The following is a 9351-nucleotide window of genomic DNA, read 5'->3' on the forward strand; positions in this document are numbered from 1 at the left end:
ATTCATATTAAATTCTTTTTTTTTGTTTTTCTACATCTAAATGTGCATGTAGTGATTCCCTGTTGTTCTTTTTTAAACAATTCACAAGTATGATTTTTTAAAAATCTCTCAAAGAATAATAACGAAAAACTTTATTATTACTATATTCCATTTTATATATTAAATAAAAAATGTGAAGAGAAAACAATAAAATCATTATAACATGATTTATTTACTTTCACACTACGTCGTATGCCTGTAAAGCACACTTATCAAAAGGTTGGAAAATTTCTAACCTCTCTAACTTTGTTCACGGTGGACCGCTCCACCCGTCAGTATGGTAAAAGAATCCCTGCCGCACAGCGCCGAGTTCTTACACCCGCCTTTCTGGGTGAGCTACGTCATCATTAGTTGCTCTACCCACAAGGAACACCCAGCACGTGGGGTAGGGCAACCAATCACGAATAGGAAGTTTTCGATGACGCACCATCTTTGGCTCTTATATGGATTGCAGATAAACAATTACCACTACCACCCTCTCCGTTGCTGTAGTCAGGGGACGGGTTCAATCGAAGAGCTCTGTGTTCATACAAGAAACTAAAGCAGTGGCTGCCGCGACCCACGGTACATGAGAACATCAAGCCTAGTTGCAGCGACCTGTTTCTGGTAAGTTGGCTACTCTGCAGTAGCTGTGCTCGACGGAGATGTGTGTTTATCAATTGTCACAGATCTATCTGTACTTTTTTTTAAAGTTGAGAATATATTTAAAAGAAGTACTTTATTATTATAGCTACCATAGTTCAATTTCTATGGTGAATGTGTGATATTTAATACACAAGGTTTAAGAACGGACTTTATGAATATTTGTATCTGTTAGAGATTTTGCCAAGAACTTATCTATGCGAGATTTGATAATTTGTTATTATAGATATTTGAAATTCTCACAAAAACAAACAAATAGCTACTTGCATGAAAATGTGTACTGGTGACGAAAAGTCTTATGCATATTGCTTTACTGCTGTTATTCCAATAATATATTATCTAGAGTACAACGTAATTTATTTCTATGAATTAAAACACAGGCATAAATACTTGTTTTACAATCCACATATTTTCTGACACAGTTTATAAACCGCTAGGTGTCGCCCTAGCAGAATGTATCTCATGCTTGTCGTTAGGCTTAGAACTGTAAATGTTATTAAAATGAACAGAAAAAAATAGAGAGAATGGTATTGTGTTTTAAAAAAAACAACCAACCAACCAGCTTTTCTTTCCAAAGTTAAGTTATTGAATTTCTAGTATGAGTTAATACTTGATGAATTTCGAGTGTTTGTACTAAAAAGTAAAATTGTAAATATGTATGGCCTAATGTAACATATTTCAAAGCTGTGAGTGTGATTGTGACTCGTTGTGAAATTAATAAAATTTTGGAAGCGCTACTATTAGTATTACTAAAAATAGGTTGCTGTTCCGTACATCACCACGATTAATACGAGTTTTAAAGTATATAGTACAGACTAGATAACCTATAACAATTAGTAGTTACTTTGTTACAGCTAACATTTGATTAGTATCCAGTTAATTCTGTTACAAAATCCACAACACTCTACAGCTAAATTCTTGTTTTCTCTCTTTGAAAATGAATAAGACTGACAATCTATGCTACTACCAAACAAGCTAGCATATAATTAGTTCTAACTATTTAAAATTATAAATATTTTTTATTTCAACTTATTTCAGGGAATTAAAGAATATTAAGTGGGTAAGCATTAGCCATGTTTTTTGATGTAGTTTTCACTGTCTTTGATAGCACCTCTTACAGAAAATATGTTATATTATGATCTACTTTCATCAAACTGAAAATTTATTTCTGATAGTTTATAGGTATAATGTTTAATTTGGTAACTATTTTGCAAGCCACTTTATGTACTTTTTCAAAACAATATTTTTGGCTGCTCTTTAAAATATTTTCCTGGTTAAGACCATATAACCTATATGAGTTTTTTTAAGTATTAATAGTAGTAATTACATTTAGTTGTAATCAGGGTCCTTTTAAATAAAAACAAATATGCAAAATGTTTTTGTTGCATTGGTTAAACCCTGAAGATTAGTAATTTATAAATATGGTTTAGGTATTATGGTAATGGTTGTGAATTTCTGACTGTAAAATAAGTTAACACTCATCAGTACACCTATCCAACGACTTTCTCAGTTGTATATCTTTTTACATAATCATTACTAATGTATATCATTTCGTGTAATTGTCAAGCAGAATCAATATGACACTATTGTTTTGAAAACAGGCAGACGAAGTACGTAGCTATAATATAATATTTATCTGGGGTCCACACAACTGTCATTTATCATCACCGTACATGAGGTTCATCCTATAGCATATGAAACAAATTTCTAAATGTTTCTTTTGCCATATAGGCTGTCGTAGAGGATAATACATCGAATTAGTACAGTATCATCTGTTCTGTTTGTTTATAATATTGTGATAAACATGCATGTGCATCTCATTCCTCAACAAGTGTTCTCTGTGATGACTGCTTATAATGCCATATTTTATAGAAACCTTGTTTGATAATTGTTGTAAATAACTTGATTATTGGATTTTCATTCCTTTGCCTATTGCTATTAGGATACGTTTGTGTTGGGGTCTGGTTGGACCCAAGGTGACCCATAATGTACACTTTCAGGTTTCTTTGAGTTGAATTTTGAAGTATTGTAGTAATCTCATCATATATTGGTTAATAATGACTTGAATATAAGGGTATAATAAAAGCTTGGCAATTTTTTGATACACTGTTTGTATAAGGAATGGTTTAATACTACTTAATTGTGTACTGAGGAACAATGTTGTAATTTCTTGATTCGTCAACATATTTCCTCTAGAATACATATTTTTATATTTTTTCACGTTGCATGTTAACCCTAACAGAAGTTGTAATGCAACTGGTTTTTAGAATTTCAATTCAGACTTGGTATAAGAGTAATTTTGTGTTCCACAATGTAACTTTTCAAAGGTGTGCTGATGAGGGTTAATATCTGCAGTTTTAGCTATTGTAAAATTTTCTTATAGCAGCATTTATGAGAACTTAACATGATCAAAAATTTTCCTTTGTCATACCTCTCACTGTGAAAAGATAAGTTCTGTTGAAATAACATGTTATTCCCTACTTTAATTTAAAATGTCTGCTGGAAAATCTTGCTATAGTATAATTTATGATATAAACAATTTGTTTGATAATTTTCTTATCTAAATTATTGTCACAACATTTTTTTTTTTAATGCAGAAGTTAAATTTCTTGGGGAATAAAAATGTTTGTAATGATCATCAATTTTTTGCTTAGTTTTTTATTTGTTGCTTTTTTGTAAGGTCTTGTATAAGAAATGTTATTTTCTGAAGAAAATAATCTGCTAGAAAGTTGTTGTTTCTGTGAATGATGTACAGAATTTTACATTAACTGTTCATAACGTGTTGGGATTCAAGTTGTACAAAATGGCACTCCAGAGGTTGAATCTATATAGACAATAAATGATAGTTTCAAGGGTAGAAACCTCTGTGACATATTAGTTCAACTTGTTTTGCTAAATTTGTGTGGGAAATATAAAACTTTGCATTTTTATGGCAATACTACAAGTATCTGTTACAAATTGTTAGAATTGGAAACTGGTTGCTCCTTGCAGGTTTGCTATTGTTGATATTACTGAGCCATGGTTAAATGGTAATTAAGATTGTAAACAAATAAGAAAGAGGAGTTTTGTTTGTCAGAAATAATATAAGTGCTCATGTAAGAGATGATATTTTGAATATAGGTAATAATTTAGTGTATGATTGGGTAGGAAAGAAGAAAAGATGCTTATTGGCTTTACAGTTCTGCTGTTCACAAATGATAGGAATAATATGTATATGCAGATAGGTTATGCTGCTAATATAAGTAGGTTTATTGTTATGGCAAAACTTTAATTTTTGGGACATAGACTGAACTATTATGGCTTACATACATGAATGTGAGGAGTTCATTGATTTAGTGAGAGAGATTGTTTTCTAACCCAGTATGTTAAAGAATCTACTTGAGAAGGTACCACATTGGACTTTATTTTTAGTTCCGAGGAAGATAAATTTAGAAAGCTGAAAGATCCTTTTAGGTACCATTGATTATAATTTTATTACCATGTTTATTTTGAGACTAGGTATAGAGTAAATAAATATTTCTTGTGTGCCCCTGATTTTAAAAAGGCTGACTTGTAGAAACTAAATAGTTGTTTGGAAATTTGCTTAAAGTAGAAAAATGTGAGCAATGCTTTTTTTTTTTTAACTAGACGTATTAAATTTGCAGAGCAAGTTAATATTCCTTATAATTTTTGTACATTCAAATCAAAGACCAAATTTTAAAAGATTAAACAGAAAAGTTAAATGTTGTTTTCAAAACTCTGAAAATTGCTTATAAAGTAGATGTGGTATAATACTGATATGAACAAAAAATCGTTAAGTGTGTCATAGATGAGTACTTAAAATGATCATTTGTTATAGACTACTAAACAGACAGATGAGGTCAATAAAAAAATTTATAATGAGATCAAGGTTGTTACTGACAGTTATAATGGGAAAACTTTAACTTCAGATATATTAATATGGAGAGTGTGTAATCAAGTATTGATTGATTGAAGTTTGTTAAAGTAATTCAAGATGGTGTCCTATACTAAATAGTCAGACAGCTAGAGGGGATGCAATGCTAGATTTATTGTTATTTATTTATTATTATGAATAAGGATGTGATTGCAAGAGATGAGGTAAGGGAACATTTGGGGAAGAGAGAGATCATTGCATAATTATAATTTGATGTTTTGATACACACTGAGATAAAAAAAAGTAATGAAATTTGAGTTCCTATTTTTTAATAAAGCTAATTTGGAGGCCATGAGACAAGATGTATCATTAGTGAATTTGGATAATAAGTTAAAGGTGATGCGAGATTTTATTTTTAAAATAAATTGCTTTTCATTCAAGATAAGTATGTTGGGGCAAGACTAGTTAACTGGTATGTGAGATGAGAGGATGGAAGAAAATAAAAAAGTCTTGTTGATGGAGTTTAGTCAAGCTGGACCCTTGTTGTTATTATTCAAGTACATCAGGGGGGTCAGTCTTTGGGACATTAATGCTATTGATAAGGCTATAATTACTAAACCAGTAAAATTTGTTATTGACATTAAACGTTTGATATTTCTAGCTGTATTGAGGATGTTGAGGTATTACTGAATGTCTTTAATCAGTGACGAGTATTTGGCAAATATTAAAAGTGCACGGTAATGTGTGCGTGGGTAATGATGGTTTGGATAACGTGTTCAATATAGATGAATTGGCTCAACAGTGGAATTGAATAATGCTGGTGGATGAGTAGCTGTTGCTCATAGTAAAGCTAATAAAATTTTGGGAGGTATTTATACATATACTGATTGGAAATAAAAATACGTACGTTGCTCTTTACAAATGAGCAGTTAGTCCTTACTTGGACTAATGTGTACAGTTTTGATCTCTTTATCTGATCTTGTAATTTATGCCATCACTGAAGCAGAAAAAATATAATATGGAGATAATAACCCGTTGTCATAACATTTAATAGATAATAAGGATATTGACTTACTGAGAAGATTTCAGGGAATGCTTACAAGAATGATTTCAGGAATAGAAGGGATATCTTATAAAGATAGGTTTAAGATCTGCTATCCTTCTTTTCACAAGATAACTTAACAAGTGATGCAACAGACTAAAAATAAATGCTGCTACGACCAGGGTGAAACAAAAAAACAATCAAACAATTGTAATAAAAGTTTTATCACTTACAAAAAAAAAATTAGCAAATTCATGCAATACAACATAAATATCAATGTTATTAATTTCAATGAATAAAGAAATCAGGAAAAAGAACCAGAAGAAGAAGAAAAACCTAATTCTGGAAAAACACAGTATTCCAAAATTATAGTTCTACTCAAGGTCAATAATAATAATATTAAGCAACAATCAGCAGTACTTTGTTCTAACTAATCTCATGAACTAACTTGAAGGTCAAGGAAGGATTTTTATTTAGTGGTTAGACCACAAGGTTGCATCTGATGAGACTAGCAAATTTACATAATTTTTCACAACATTAATATCTGTATGTCTTTGCTAGGGGAAGCTTGTATTAGTTTTGTGGTACAAACATACACAAATTCAGTGTGCTCTAACAGGAAGATGAGTTAGTACTTTAATATAATTAAAAATTCATAGTTGAACTAAATAATATAAAAGAATAATAAATGAATGGTAACAAAAAACCATAAAATATTAGTAGAATTCGCTATCTCGTAGTGATCTTATTGAAGTTTAAAAGAATATCGGAGGAATTGGTATGATAAAAAATCTGTGCCACATTATGAAAAAATCAGGACAAATGGACAAAAGTTTAAGAATTGTAAAAAAAAAACAAACAACTAAACTCCAGTTGAGACAGATTTGTTTTTCTGACAATGTGATTTGCTTTTGGTAATAGTGGAGGCCAGCACTCTGCAGGAGTTTGAGAGTGAAAATGATGATTTTATGAAAATTAAAGGATGGGTGTAAATTTCTACCTTTCTCAGGTATAGTGTGCCTGATGATGACAAAACCTTATCGAAATGTTGTACATTTGCTGTTATGTTAAACTTATATTAAAGTTTTTCTTCATTACCCTTTCAAGCCGTTTCAAACGATTATTAGTCTAAAAGTGGGTTCCTCGTCATTGAATTTAATAACAGATTTATTGGATTATTGTGTGCATTTTTCTGTGTTGGTAATAACTTGTTTGTGCTAAGAGAGATAATATATTAAATTGAAAAAAGAAAAAATTATGATTTTATGTTAATAAAACAAGTCTAGATTTTGGAGATATTAATTGAAAGAATCATCCATTGTGAAGTCAGATTAAATGAAAGTAGAATCTGTACAATACTTGGCTAGTATTTTTGAAACATCAGTCAAGTTGATGAAAAGTCTATCAATTACTTTGGTGAACCAAACTCGACGAATTTTAATAAGTGGATCTGTTATAATGTACCTGTAAATTGGAAAATGTTACTGTTTTGTCTGAAAATGTATTATGGTTTGTTTAATGTAGTGAACTTCATAAACAATAAGGAAATTGTAAAATTACCATATTCTTTAAACTTTGTAAGTAGTATTAGTTCTGAAATCTTCCGCAGTCTGACCATTTGTAGCTAATTTCTCCCCTTTCTTTAGAACTTCACAGAACAAACTGTAATTAATGTGTTTTACATAATGCTGAATATTTTTTTAAACAAGTTGCCAGTTGTTATTAGAAAGCTAGTTATTGTTAATATTGGGTTTTAACAAATGAACACTTGTTTTGTGAGTAGTGGAGTTCATGTATTTTTATATATGTATAGGTATAGTCTTCAGTGAATTACTTGGTATAAGAATAATTAAGTTATTTTGGATTAAGTAGCTAATTGTTTTTTTTTGTTGTTGTTTACAATGTTTTTAAATGGCAACTTTTATCCCTTAGATTATGTTCCCAGAATTCTATTTTTCAAGACTTCTAAATGTCAGTTTCTGGTAATCTGTATTTATACAGGAATGTTCCACAGTTCATCTCTTAAAAAGTATGGCCTGTTCCATACTAGCAAAGATAATATGAATGTAACTGTTTGGACAAGAAGCCAGAAACTAATGAAAATTATTAACATTTCTGAGTGAATAGAAGATACATATAGAAGGGTATGAGAGTATGTAAAGTAATATTACAAATGAATGTGTAAAAACTAGTATTTCATTAGAGAATAAGAAACTGGACCATTTGTGGAACTTGTTTAAACTTTTCAATTCAGAAATAGTGCATTAATATAAGTAATGATAAATGCAACTTGTTACCAGGAGGTTCTTGAATTCATTATGATCATTATTTATAACTATTTATGTAAAAATTCTGACAGTTTTTGGTGAACCCTGCGACTAGAAAACTTTTTTTTTAAAATAATAAATAGAAACCTACACAAACACACACACAAAAAAAAGTGCAGTATCAAAAATTATCATTGGTGAGAAACCTGAAAAAGAGAACACTAAAGGTAATAGTACATTACTGGACACACAATAGAATATTTAGTTTAAAGTTTATGGGTTAATGGTTGCCCAAAACCTGTTTATTTGAAATGTACATAACTTAGCATAAGTCATGCAACACTTTACAGTGCAACATCTCGTGTACCTGAAACTTGGTGAATTCCATTTTCTTTGAGGTTAATAACTGTACTGCGTCCTGGTGGTTAGAGCACTTGACTTGCAATCTGTTATTCACGGGTTCATATCCCCATTACCAAACATGCTCACCCTTTCAGCCATGGGAGTGTTATAATATGATGGTCCATCCTCATTTTTTGTAAAAGAGTAGCCCAAGAGTTGGCAGTGGGTGGTGCTGACTAGCTGCATTCTCTCTTGTCTAGCACTGCTAAATTAGGGACAGATAGCCCTCGTGTGGCTTTATGGAAAATCAAAATAAACCAGACCAATAATTTTACTTCATCTGTGTTGTTTTGTTTTTAATTGAATAATTATTAAAATTGACCCTTCTAATTTTTTATGAATATGATGAATCATATTGTTTAGGTTTTTTAAAGAAAAATTTAGTGTTTAAGGAAGCAAAATATTAGTTTCTTAGAGGGAAAATTCACTTTCTTTGATAGTAACCTGTTAAATATTGCAATTTATGCCATCACTGAAGCAGAAAAAATATAATATGGAGATAATAACCCATTGTCATAACATTTAATAGATGACAAGGATATTGACTTACTGAGAAGATTTCAGGGAATGCTTACAAGAAGGATTTCAGGAATAGAAGAGATATCTTATAAAGATGCGTTTAAGATCTGCTATCCTTCTTTTCACAAGATAACTTAACAAGTGATGCAACAGACTAAAAATAAATGCTGCTACGACCAGGGTGGAACAAAAAAACAATCAAACAATTGTAATACACGTTTTATCACTTACAAAAATAAAACAATTAGTGAATCCATGCAATACAACATAGATATCAATGTTATTAATTTCAATAAATAAAGGAATTGGGAAAAAGAATCAGAAGAAGAAAAACCTAATTCTGGAAAATACAGTATTCCAAAATTATAGTTCTTCTCAAGATCAATAATAATATTAAGCAACAGTCAGCAGTAATTTGTTCTAACTAATCTCATGAACTAACTTGTTGAAGGTCAAAGAAGGGTTTTTATTTAGTGGTTAGACCACAAGGTTACATCTGATGAGACTAGCTAATTTATACAATCTTTCACAACATTAATATCTGTATGTCTTTGCTAGGGGAAGCT

General features: G+C 30.5%; 1 protein-coding gene across 2 annotated transcripts in view; it reads left to right on the forward strand.

Annotated features, from left to right (window-relative positions):
* Nucleotides 1-264: 264 nt before the first annotated feature.
* Nucleotides 265-9351, forward strand: part of LOC111088591 — a 50866-nt gene continuing 41779 nt past the window's right edge. For both annotated transcript variants that reach the window (XR_002613066.1, XM_022399164.1), the window contains exon 1: nucleotides 265-645. The gene's annotated coding sequence lies outside the window, so the exon portion shown is untranslated. The remainder of the gene's footprint in view (nucleotides 646-9351) is intronic.

This window comes from Limulus polyphemus, unplaced genomic scaffold, assembly GCF_000517525.1.
Source record: "Limulus polyphemus unplaced genomic scaffold, Limulus_polyphemus-2.1.2 Scaffold4084, whole genome shotgun sequence".
In the NCBI taxonomy this organism is placed as follows: Eukaryota; Metazoa; Arthropoda; class Merostomata; order Xiphosura; family Limulidae; genus Limulus; species Limulus polyphemus.